This window comes from Mytilus edulis, chromosome 5 (assembly GCF_963676685.1).
Source record: "Mytilus edulis chromosome 5, xbMytEdul2.2, whole genome shotgun sequence".
Classification (NCBI taxonomy): domain Eukaryota; kingdom Metazoa; phylum Mollusca; class Bivalvia; order Mytilida; family Mytilidae; genus Mytilus; species Mytilus edulis.
In genome coordinates this window covers 4,172,796-4,183,200 of record NC_092348.1, presented here as the reverse complement: position 1 = coordinate 4,183,200, position 10,405 = coordinate 4,172,796, and the positions used below count along the sequence as shown (strand labels likewise).

The window sequence follows — 10,405 nt, the reverse complement described above, 5'->3', positions numbered from 1 at the left end:
TGTTTTTATTACTGCTCTTTATTTAATTACATTGGTCGTTTAACACAGATCAGATGAACGCATCGCATTGCTCTATCAAAACTCATGACAGATTATTGTTACTAGTGATATAGCCAAATTGAGCTCTTTATACCTTTTCCTTAATATTTTCACTTTAATATTCATTAAAAGTATGCGTGATTTAGTCCGTTTTTGGTAAAGAAATTATAATACAAATGTTAATTTACATTTTTTATTCATATATTTTACATATAGCAATTGCTGTAACCTTTGAAGGTCAAAAAAGTGGAACTACAGTTAGATTCAACTGCAGTTTGCAAAGGGCTCCACCATCTAAAACAATAGAGTTTTTGGTTAATTCCATAACAGCAAATAATATTCGTCTTTACCAAGGAGAGTGCTACTTAACGCATAAAGGCAACCCTTGTAATTTATCTGAATGCCAATGTTCAAAAGACGGAAAGCGTTTTTTTTGGGCCTACGAAGAAGCCAAAGAATCATTTACTGCCACATGCAAGGCCAGAATAAATAACGGTTGCAATATAAATGCAACTATTCAGTTTACAGACAGAAGTAAGATTTATAAATTTAAGTAACTTATTGTAAGGATCAGTGTTAGTGAAAACATTTCATCAAGTTCTTTCACAAACATAAGCATGTAGCAATATGTTTTCTTTATGTTGGTCTTAAAACCATTAAATCTACTGTCAAGCTGCCTTAATTTCGTATTGATTAACATCATATAAAAAAAAATCAATTAAAACTGTCATTTCATTTTTTAAAAATTCAATCTAGAAGAAACTCAAATAGATTCTATTATAGAACCTGTAAAATAAAGAACAAAGACAGTGACTATATTCATTGTTACATGTATTTCCAAATGAAAAAAAAAAACCTTAGCCGTTGTCAACACATGTCGATAAGAGATCACATTTATCTCCGTTTTCAAATAAACTACCAGTCAGGGGCTATACTTACATATACGAAATATCAATATCACTACCAAGAGCGACACTAAAATCGATGTTAGATCATTATTGTTAACTAAGCAATACGACAACTGTGGTATTCTCACATATCTTTCATTTTAGGTTTAAATCCTCATAACACGATTGCAGCTACCTGTGGGATTACAAGTGATACAATGTGCTGCGCAAAAAGTAAGGATTGTATACTAAAAATAAACAGTATGGGTCAATCAAGTATAATTGCATCGGATTCAAATTTGTCATTTAAATATCTTCATCACAGACAAAATATATAGTTTGCGTTCCAAGTGAAGAGCCTTTAAACCAGTTGATGTCGTTAATGTATGTGTTTCATGATTATTTCCGTTAAATTTTTCTGCAATAATTAATATTGTTTCCGTCTTTTGAATTGCTACAGATTTTGTCTTCCCAAACCGCTAACATGTTTTCGCCACACTATGTATGTATGTGCCTATCCCAAGTCTAGAGCCTGTAATTCAGTGGTTGTCGTTTGTTTATGTGTTACATATTTGTTTTTCGTTCATTTTTTATATAAATAAGGCCGTTAGTTTTTCTCGTTTGAATTGTTTTACATTGTTATTTTGGGGCCTTTTATAACTAACTATGCGATATGGGCTTTGCTCATTGTTGAAGCCATACGGTGACCTATAGTTGTTAATTTCTGTGTCAGTTTGGTCTCTTGTGGAGAGTTGTCTCATTGGCAATCATACCACATCTTCTTTTTTATATTTGATTTTTGTTTGGCCTCATTATACGGATAAATCTTTATTGATACTCAAGAGCTTTTGTAAACGTCATTGGAGTCACATTTTGTATCCCAAAAGAGATCCAGTATTTGATAAAACATTGTCAAAATAACAAAAAAAATCATAAGGAAAAAATTAATGTCTTCGTCATAAATATAAAAACAAAATTATCTAGAGTTTTACATTCTAAGTGCTGAAACTGTGTATCTTTTTATGCACTTAACAGATTTCCCTGTATTCGTTTTTTATGCTATTATGTTCCTTTCGGTCCTATAAGTCTTGACATGACTTTTTATTTATTCACACAGTTAACGAGTTCTTTGTTTTTGGGGATGAAAGTGGTGATTCGGACGAAATTATTTTGTTATATTGTTTGTTGCTGTTATAAGATGTTTGCAATAATTATAAATTCGGAATGTATGTAAATTTGACTTCTTATTCGGCTTAGGTGATAATTTTGGCCGTTTTCAATTTGATGCGGTCGACGACTTTTAGATTTTTCACACAAAGTTTCACTCAATAATTACTGACACAAGATTGATTGTCAAACTGCGCACTTAAATTGGCACCATTTTATTTTGTAGTGGATTAAGGATGTTGCACCTATTACAACACATAAACGACTTGACGACTTCCGCGCGGGATGATCGGTAGAAATGATATTTTATTATATTGTATGTTGAAGAATATAAAGAAATGTTTTTATATTTTGTAACTTTGTAAATATTCTTTTTTGTGTGTCCTATCCATAAATGCTCGAGTGGATTTTAATATAGTCTATTGAGATTGTGTTGTCAAGAGAACAGCCAAATTCATCTAGGGGTAATTTTGACTGAGAGAGTTATATCATTGGTGTTGTAATAGGTTCTTAACCTGCACATTAAAAAGCCACATTAAATGTATGAATAAACATAAAAAAAAATTAGGAGCTAATGAAAACCACCAAGAATAGCCAAGATAAGCTAATACTGTTGAATGTCTGAGTTTTTGTTTCTATTCTGGTCGGATATTTAACAAAAACTAACTTATGATAATGTGAGCATTTCCTGTAACTTATTTTAACAATCTGTTTCGTTTATCATGTTATTACAATATCGAAGTTCATTTTACTTAATCTATATTGTTCTTTTTTGTTTATTTAGAGGCCATTGTCAATACCTTTCGCAATATATAAAAGGTTTTATTTTCAATGGTCTTAAGATTTGTTTGATATTTTCTCCATTTCTTTATCTTTAATTCGTGGTGGATAAACGTAATGGCACTATGTTATTCCTACGGGAACGACCATGCGCCTCTCCTTGCTGACGTCTTCTTATTTTCATATGAATCGGAGTTCCTTCAGACACTTGTCAAAAACAAGAAGATCAAAGAAGCCAGGGCATTTCATTTTACATTCAGATATATTGATAATGTTCTTTCCATTAATAATCCAAACTTTTCTGATTTGGTTCACTTATACCTCGAATTTGACATACACGGCCTGTAGCAATATTCCAGTTGATATGATATTCCAGGGCTTGTATTTCTGATCATGAATCTCTATATAAAGGATTGCTGCTCACAAGGAAGCTACTTAACCAACAGATTCAACTGATAAAATTGAGATTATCCCTTCGTAAAAGAAGGGCGAAAGATATCAGAGGGACATTCAAACTAATAGATAAAAAATAAACTGACAACGCCATGGTTACAAAAGATAAAGACATGCAGATAAACAATAGTAACACAATAAAACATAGAAAGATAAAGACTAAGCAACACAAAACCAACCAAAAACTATTTATGACGAAGCTAGTGCCCATTGAATGACATTTTAAATTTTTTTTTCTGTTATCTTCTATCTTAAAAATAGATTTAATGGTACCACAACTGAGAAGGACTTGCCTGCATAAGAACATAAAGGGGCTGCTTTAGGAAATACATTTAAAGATGATTTAAACTAGTTGATGAGAAGCTAATACGTTTTTATAAAAAGTTGAAATACAGATAATAAAATGCGTTAAGTTGATATAATCATTCTTTTCATTTCCAGATTTAAACATCGTTGCGTTTTTATTGCAGGTACAGCTTTACTTCTACTGTTTTGTTTGGTACTATCGGTCATTCTCAATAATGGGTAAGAACTATGCAAGCATTTTTGAGGAACTATGTTATATTGTAGATTAAGGACAAATATGGATTAACAGGACGATTTCAAATGGTACAAATGCAAATTGAAAACATACTTTTATTTATCAGTCAGTAATCACGGAAAAAAGCACAAAATAATTTAAATGCTTTTCATATGACAATAATTGATATAGGAAATAATTTAAGGGGGGTAAGTAACGAGCACTGTTAATTTGAATTTAGAATAGCGTGAACTTGTCATAAGACCACACGTGCATTGATATTGCTTCCTCATTTGATGTCACGATACTATTGTTGTTTGAAACAATTGAATCATAGATCTCATGGCAACCATATTAATCGCAATCTTTAGATTTGTCGTCAGTTACAGCCCTTCGTTGTTCGTTTTAAGCTTTTGATATTAAAGTAATTTTAATCATCATTCTTTGATTCGAGCGTCACTGACGAGTCTTTTTTAGACGAAACGCGCGTCTGGCGTAAATATAAAATTTTAAATCTGGTATCTTTGATGATGAAATTGAGAAAGGAAATGGGAATGTGTCAAAGCGACAACAACCCGACCATAGAGCCGACAACAGCCGAAGGCCACCAATGGGTCTTCAATGTAACGAGAAACTCCCGTACCCGTAGGCGTCCTTCAGCTGGCCCCTTAACAAATAAGTATACTAGTACAGGGATAATGGACGTCATACTAAACTCCGAATTATACACAAGAAACTAAAATTAAAAATCATACAAGACTAACAAAGGACAGAGGCTCCTGACTTGGGACAGGCGCAAAATTGCGGCGGGGTTAGACATGTTTATGAGATCTAAACCCTCCCCCTATACCTCTAGCCAATGTAGAAAAGTAAACGAATAACAATACGCACATTTAAATTCAGTTCAAGAGAAGTCCGAGTCCGATGTCAGAAGATGAAACAAAAGAAAATAAATAAATGACAATAATACATAAATAACAACAGACTACTAGCAGTTAACTGACATGCCAGCTCCAGAACTCAATTAAACTGATTGAAAGGTTATGTCTTCATCATATGAATATCAGGTACAATCCCTCCCGTTAGGGGTTTAATATCATACTATCATAAAATATATGAGAAGAACATAACCCGTGTCATGCCAACAACTGTTTTTTAAATAAATGTGTTTAGTTCCGATGCAAAGACCCTATAAGTGAATCAATAGTAAAGCCAAAATATACAATCTTTAATGACCTGACAACAGTATCGTAACTATATCCCTTCTTAATAAGTCTGTTTAAAGGTTTTGTAAGCTTTTGAGGTGAATATTGACATTTATGTGCTTTGTAAAGAATATTACCATAAAAGATTGGATGTGAAATACCTGAACGTATAAGATGAGTTTATTTGCAACCACTGGGTCGATGCCACTGCTGGTTGAGATTTTTCCCCCGAGGGTATCACCAGCACAGAAGACAGCACTTTTGTGTTGACTTGAGGTATCATTGATATGTTCATCATTATAAATTAACTGCTAACAAAACTTTCAATTTTTGAAAAACTAAAGCGTTTCTACCTCAGAAAAAAATTACCTTAGCTGTATTTGGCAAAACTTCAAGGAATTTTTGGTCCTCAATGCTCTTCAACTTCGTAGTCTATGTGGCCTTTTAAACAATTTTTGATTCGAGCGTCACTGATGATTCTTTTGTAGACGAAACGCGCGTCGGCGTTAACATGACATTTTAATCCTGGTATCTATGATGAGTTTATTCACTTAATTGTTTACTTTGAGCATCACTGAAGAGATATCAATTGTCGGAAAGCATCTAGTGAAATCAAACTGGTACCGTGTATATCATGTATATCATCAACCCAAATGCCGATACTTTGGTTATAGTATTGAATTACGAATTTTGAGTTTATTAGTTGACATTTTAAGGGATGCATTTACCTCATGCATATGACAATTCAACGTTTTTTTTTTTATTTAATCAGAATTCCAATATCATATTACGTTTTTGATTATGGAATGTCGTAGCTTCGAGTTTAGCATCAGTGAAGAAACTTGTAATGTTGAAATGCGCTCCTGGTGCAGTACATATTATATTGTTAATTTTATTACATAAAACGTTATTTTAGAAAAAAAATAATGCTCTATCAAATTGAGACATTGAGACTTTCGAAGTTTACATTCAATGTTATTACATGGGACAACAATATTGTTCGGGAATAAATGGTCACAAACTTTCGTTAAAACTGAAATATCGTGTTCCATTAAACATATATTAGAAAGACTGTCGTCCATTCATTGCAGACACTCTTTCGTCTTTTTACAAAAGAAAATGGCCTAAACATAACAGTTTTGAAAAATTTCCATCGCTGTTCATTTCAATTCATTTCTGAAAATTGCTTATATTTTGAAAATAAGGGATTTTCAATACGATTTTTCAAGTTTTTTTTAGTACAACATTAATGCTACAAAAAATGAAAGAGGGGCGAAAGACACCCCAGAGAACAGTCAAACTTTGACTATTTCGTCTACATTGAAAGTCACTCGCTCGAACGGAAGTTTATTACGAACGCAATCACGAGTTGGTTCACCGTTATGGCATATTTTTTTTCCACATATGACAACGGATAGGGTCCACTTGTCGTTACAATAAATTCGTCCCCCTTTTTCCGAATTAAACGCATCACTGGGTTTGTAATAACATTAGCTACACGAAGAGTGCAACATTCAAAGCAGAATGAGCTAACCTTTCCGTAGCACCTGTGATCACCTCCAGGTTTTTAGAAAGTTCGTATACTCATCTTTTTGTGCTTCGTGTACGATTGTCTGTCTTTTTTTAGTCATGGCGTTGTCATTAATTGTCGACTTATGAGCTTGATAGTCCCTTTGATTTCTTTCGCCTCTCTATTTGAAAACACTAATGTCACAACAAACATATAGTCCAACTGACTATGTTACAAATGGTGATAACATCATGGTAAATATAATTTATGTACGAAAAAGACCAAAAAGCCGTGTGCTACTTTAAAATACTAATGGATTCAGTCCAAGATATTGGCAGTACAAGATTAGATAAAACTGATGAAAAAATTGCAATTTCATTTACAATTCTTGGCTTGTAAATTTGATTTCATGAATATCATTAATACTAGCTACTCGATAGATAGTCTGTGATGATAAAAATGATAGATTTTAAGCTTACACGTCGTCGTATGGAAATCAAAATTTCGAATGCATCTGACCATCATACATTGACGTTAGATGTATGTGTCTATTTTTTAAGTACTTTTTTTTTTAATTATTTAGAGCTTCAACTGCTTCGGTTCGAATACATCCTTAGCTTGAGCTTTGTGTTCAATCCAGAAAAGCGCCACGGGTGAATGAAATTTATAAAGTATTGTTTTCATTTTTAAAAGTTGTTGCTAACCTGTATACAGGTTTTGCTTGTCTTCCGTATATACCTAAATACTTAAGATTTTGAATCAGCGGACATCTTTTGAAAATAACATTTCTGTTTTAAATATGAAGATTATGCCTGTCTTGTTTATGCTTTTATTTTACACGTTTCTTTTCTTTGGAATTTTAAATATTTACCTTATACAAACATTAATAAGTTATGAAAAGTTGATCGCTATTAAATGCTTTTAATATCATTAATTTCTTTTTCAGATGAGTCTGAGAACTAAACAAATGTCATAAGTTCGCAATGTATATGAATGAATGCTTGTTTATAAACAGGAAAATAAGTGATTTTTCATAAGCAAAAGTATTTTATAAAAGAGCAAAATATATTTTTATTATTTTTTTTTTAAAATTTAGTCCTTATAGGGGATATATCTCTTGTAGTAAACTTTTTTTTTATACTGGCATGAAGGTAAAATGTTTCAATTTTATTTGTAGCAAGACAACAAAGTCGGTTACATCATGTTTTCTTCATATTTTATTTGAGGATTTTATAAAACCTATTTTCTCATATTTCTGATAGATTTCATTTTGATCACAGATATTTGTTTTTTCATGATTACAGTTTTCATATTTTATCTGAGTATATGTCGTGTACATTTTATTATTTTGTACATGTTATTACTTGTACAAAATCTTTGTATGAGTAGTTACAAATATAATTGTACCAGTAATAGAAAAAGTAGTATAATTTTTGTTGAGAAAAAGATAATAACTTGTACAACACAATATCTTCGAGTTGTATGTGCTTCTACTTTTGCTTTTAAACATAATGTTTCATTGAAAATCACCTTTCTTTGAGTAAGTAAGTCTGGGATTGTTTTTCTGAACTGTCGGGTATTATTTTTCTTTAACTGTTTTCCTGTAATTATTTATTTGTTTGTTTATTTTTGTCAAGCCATCGACTTTAGTCAAAAAGGCGAGACATAGCGATCCTACATTACGTCGGCGTCCACAAATATTCACTCTGTGGTGAAAATTTTTGAAATTTTGATAACTTTCTTAAACTATATTGGATTTCTACAAAACATAGACAGAAGCTTGTTTTTGATCATGAGATAGTATCCAGAAGTAAATTTTGTAAAAATGATTTCCTGTTTTCCATATTTTACTTGTAAATGCACTTAGTTTTTCTGCCGGGAAACATTACATTTACTCTGTGGTTAAAGTTTATAAATTTTTTATTACTTTCTTAAATCCTGAATCTCTACTAAACTATGAAATAAGCTTGTTTATGACAATAAGGTAGTATCCATAAGTAAATTAGTTAAAAGACATTATTTTTTCCGTATTTTACTTACAAATGGACTTATTTTTTAATGGCCAGGAAACAATACATTCACTATGTGGTAAACGTTTTAAATTTCTAATAACTTCTAATCTATCCTGGATTTTTACCAAACTAAGCTTCTTGCAATCAAACGATAGTATCGAGAGGAATATTTTTTTTAACTCATTTTCATTGAGTCTGCCATTAACAGCAAAAGTAGGCGAGACACCACTGGGTTCTGTAGAACCCTTGCAATTTTTTTCTTATCATAGAGCGTATTTATTTTTGTCCCGAGCCAGTCATTCAATGGTTGTCGCTTGTCGATGTGTTACCTTTTTTCCGTTCATTTTTGAACATGAATAAGGCCGTAAGGTATCTCATTTGAATTGTTTCACATTTGCTATTTTAGAGCCTTTTAAAGCTATCTATGGGGAATGGGCTTTGCTCATTGTTGAAGGCCGAGTGGTGATCTATAGTTTTTAATTTCTGTGTCATTTGGGTTCATGTGGAGAGTTGTCTCATTGCCAATAATATCACATCTTCTTTATTATTTTAGTATTAATTTTGAAATGTAAGATGAATTCAGACACACGATAAATGCAGAGTAACAACATAACCTAACATGAGACATTGAGCAAGTTTAGCTTAACAGTCTGTTGCCACTTAAATACTGACTACTGATTCAAAGTGACAAAATCGTTAAAAGCAAAAATAAAATAAAAACCTTCTACAATTTATTTTAAAAAATAAATCATGATAAAAAATTGCATTTGTAATTTCATACATTGGAAATCAATTTTAAACCTAATAGATCAAAGGAGAAGCAAATACAACTCAAATATATTGTGTTGTACACGTAATTATCTTTTTCTCAACAAAAATTGTACAAGTTATTACTGGTACAATTATATTTGTACATGTAATAAATTGTAATAACCTGTACAAAATAATAAAATGTACATGACATATATACCGATGATCCACCTTAATGAAATACCAATTTAGATTTCATTTTTGATTTATTTTAAACTATATTTTTTTATGTTATATTTGATATACTTAAAATTATATTTTTTTTTATGTTATATTTGATTTGTTTTAAATTATATTTGTTTTAAAGTTGTATTTGAATGGTTACAATTATTTACACGGCAAAATTCATTCGTTCAGCCAACATATTTATTATCACAATTTTATAACATCATCTTATATTTGTACCGTTGAGCAAGACTTGTATACGTTGTGTACAAGTTATCATTTTGTACAAAAAATTGTACAAATTATAAGTTGTATTTTCAATTTGTATCAATTGTAATTTGTACAAAAAATGCTAAAACTCTCACTGAAGTGTATTGCAAACTTCTAATTGGATGTATTGTCAAGTTTATACACTTAACACACATCATATATGGATCCAGATAAATACTTTTAAGGGATTATTTTCCATACACAAGGGAGCAATAATCTAACTATAAAAAAGAGGGAAACAGTGGGGGGGGGGGGGGGGGGGGGGGGGGGGGGAGGGGGGGGTTCCTGAGTCATATTTATTTAGTTTATTAACGCTATTTATCAAATTATTATTATCAATACTCAACACTATCAGGTATAGCCAAATCTTGGTTCAGAATTTTTAGGTTTTACCAGGTTCAATCCACCATTTTCTACAGGCAAACATGCTTGTACCAAATCAGGAATATGACAGTTGTTGTCCATTCATTTGATGTGTTTTGTTATTTGATTTTGCCATGTGATTAGGGACTTTCCGATTGAATTTTCCATTTTCGAACGGGTCAACCGGTGTTTGACGAAAGTTCGTACACCAATCACATGCTTTT

At 31.6% G+C, this 10,405-nt stretch overlaps 1 long non-coding RNA gene across 1 annotated transcript; it reads left to right on the top strand.

Annotated features, from left to right (window-relative positions):
• Positions 1–259: 259 nt before the first annotated feature.
• Positions 260–3,856, top strand: LOC139522272 (uncharacterized). The gene is made up of 3 exons (XR_011664367.1): positions 260–573; positions 1,092–1,160; positions 3,797–3,856. It is a non-coding gene; the product is annotated as an uncharacterized lncRNA (long non-coding RNA).
• The last annotated feature ends 6,549 nt before the right edge of the window (positions 3,857–10,405 follow it).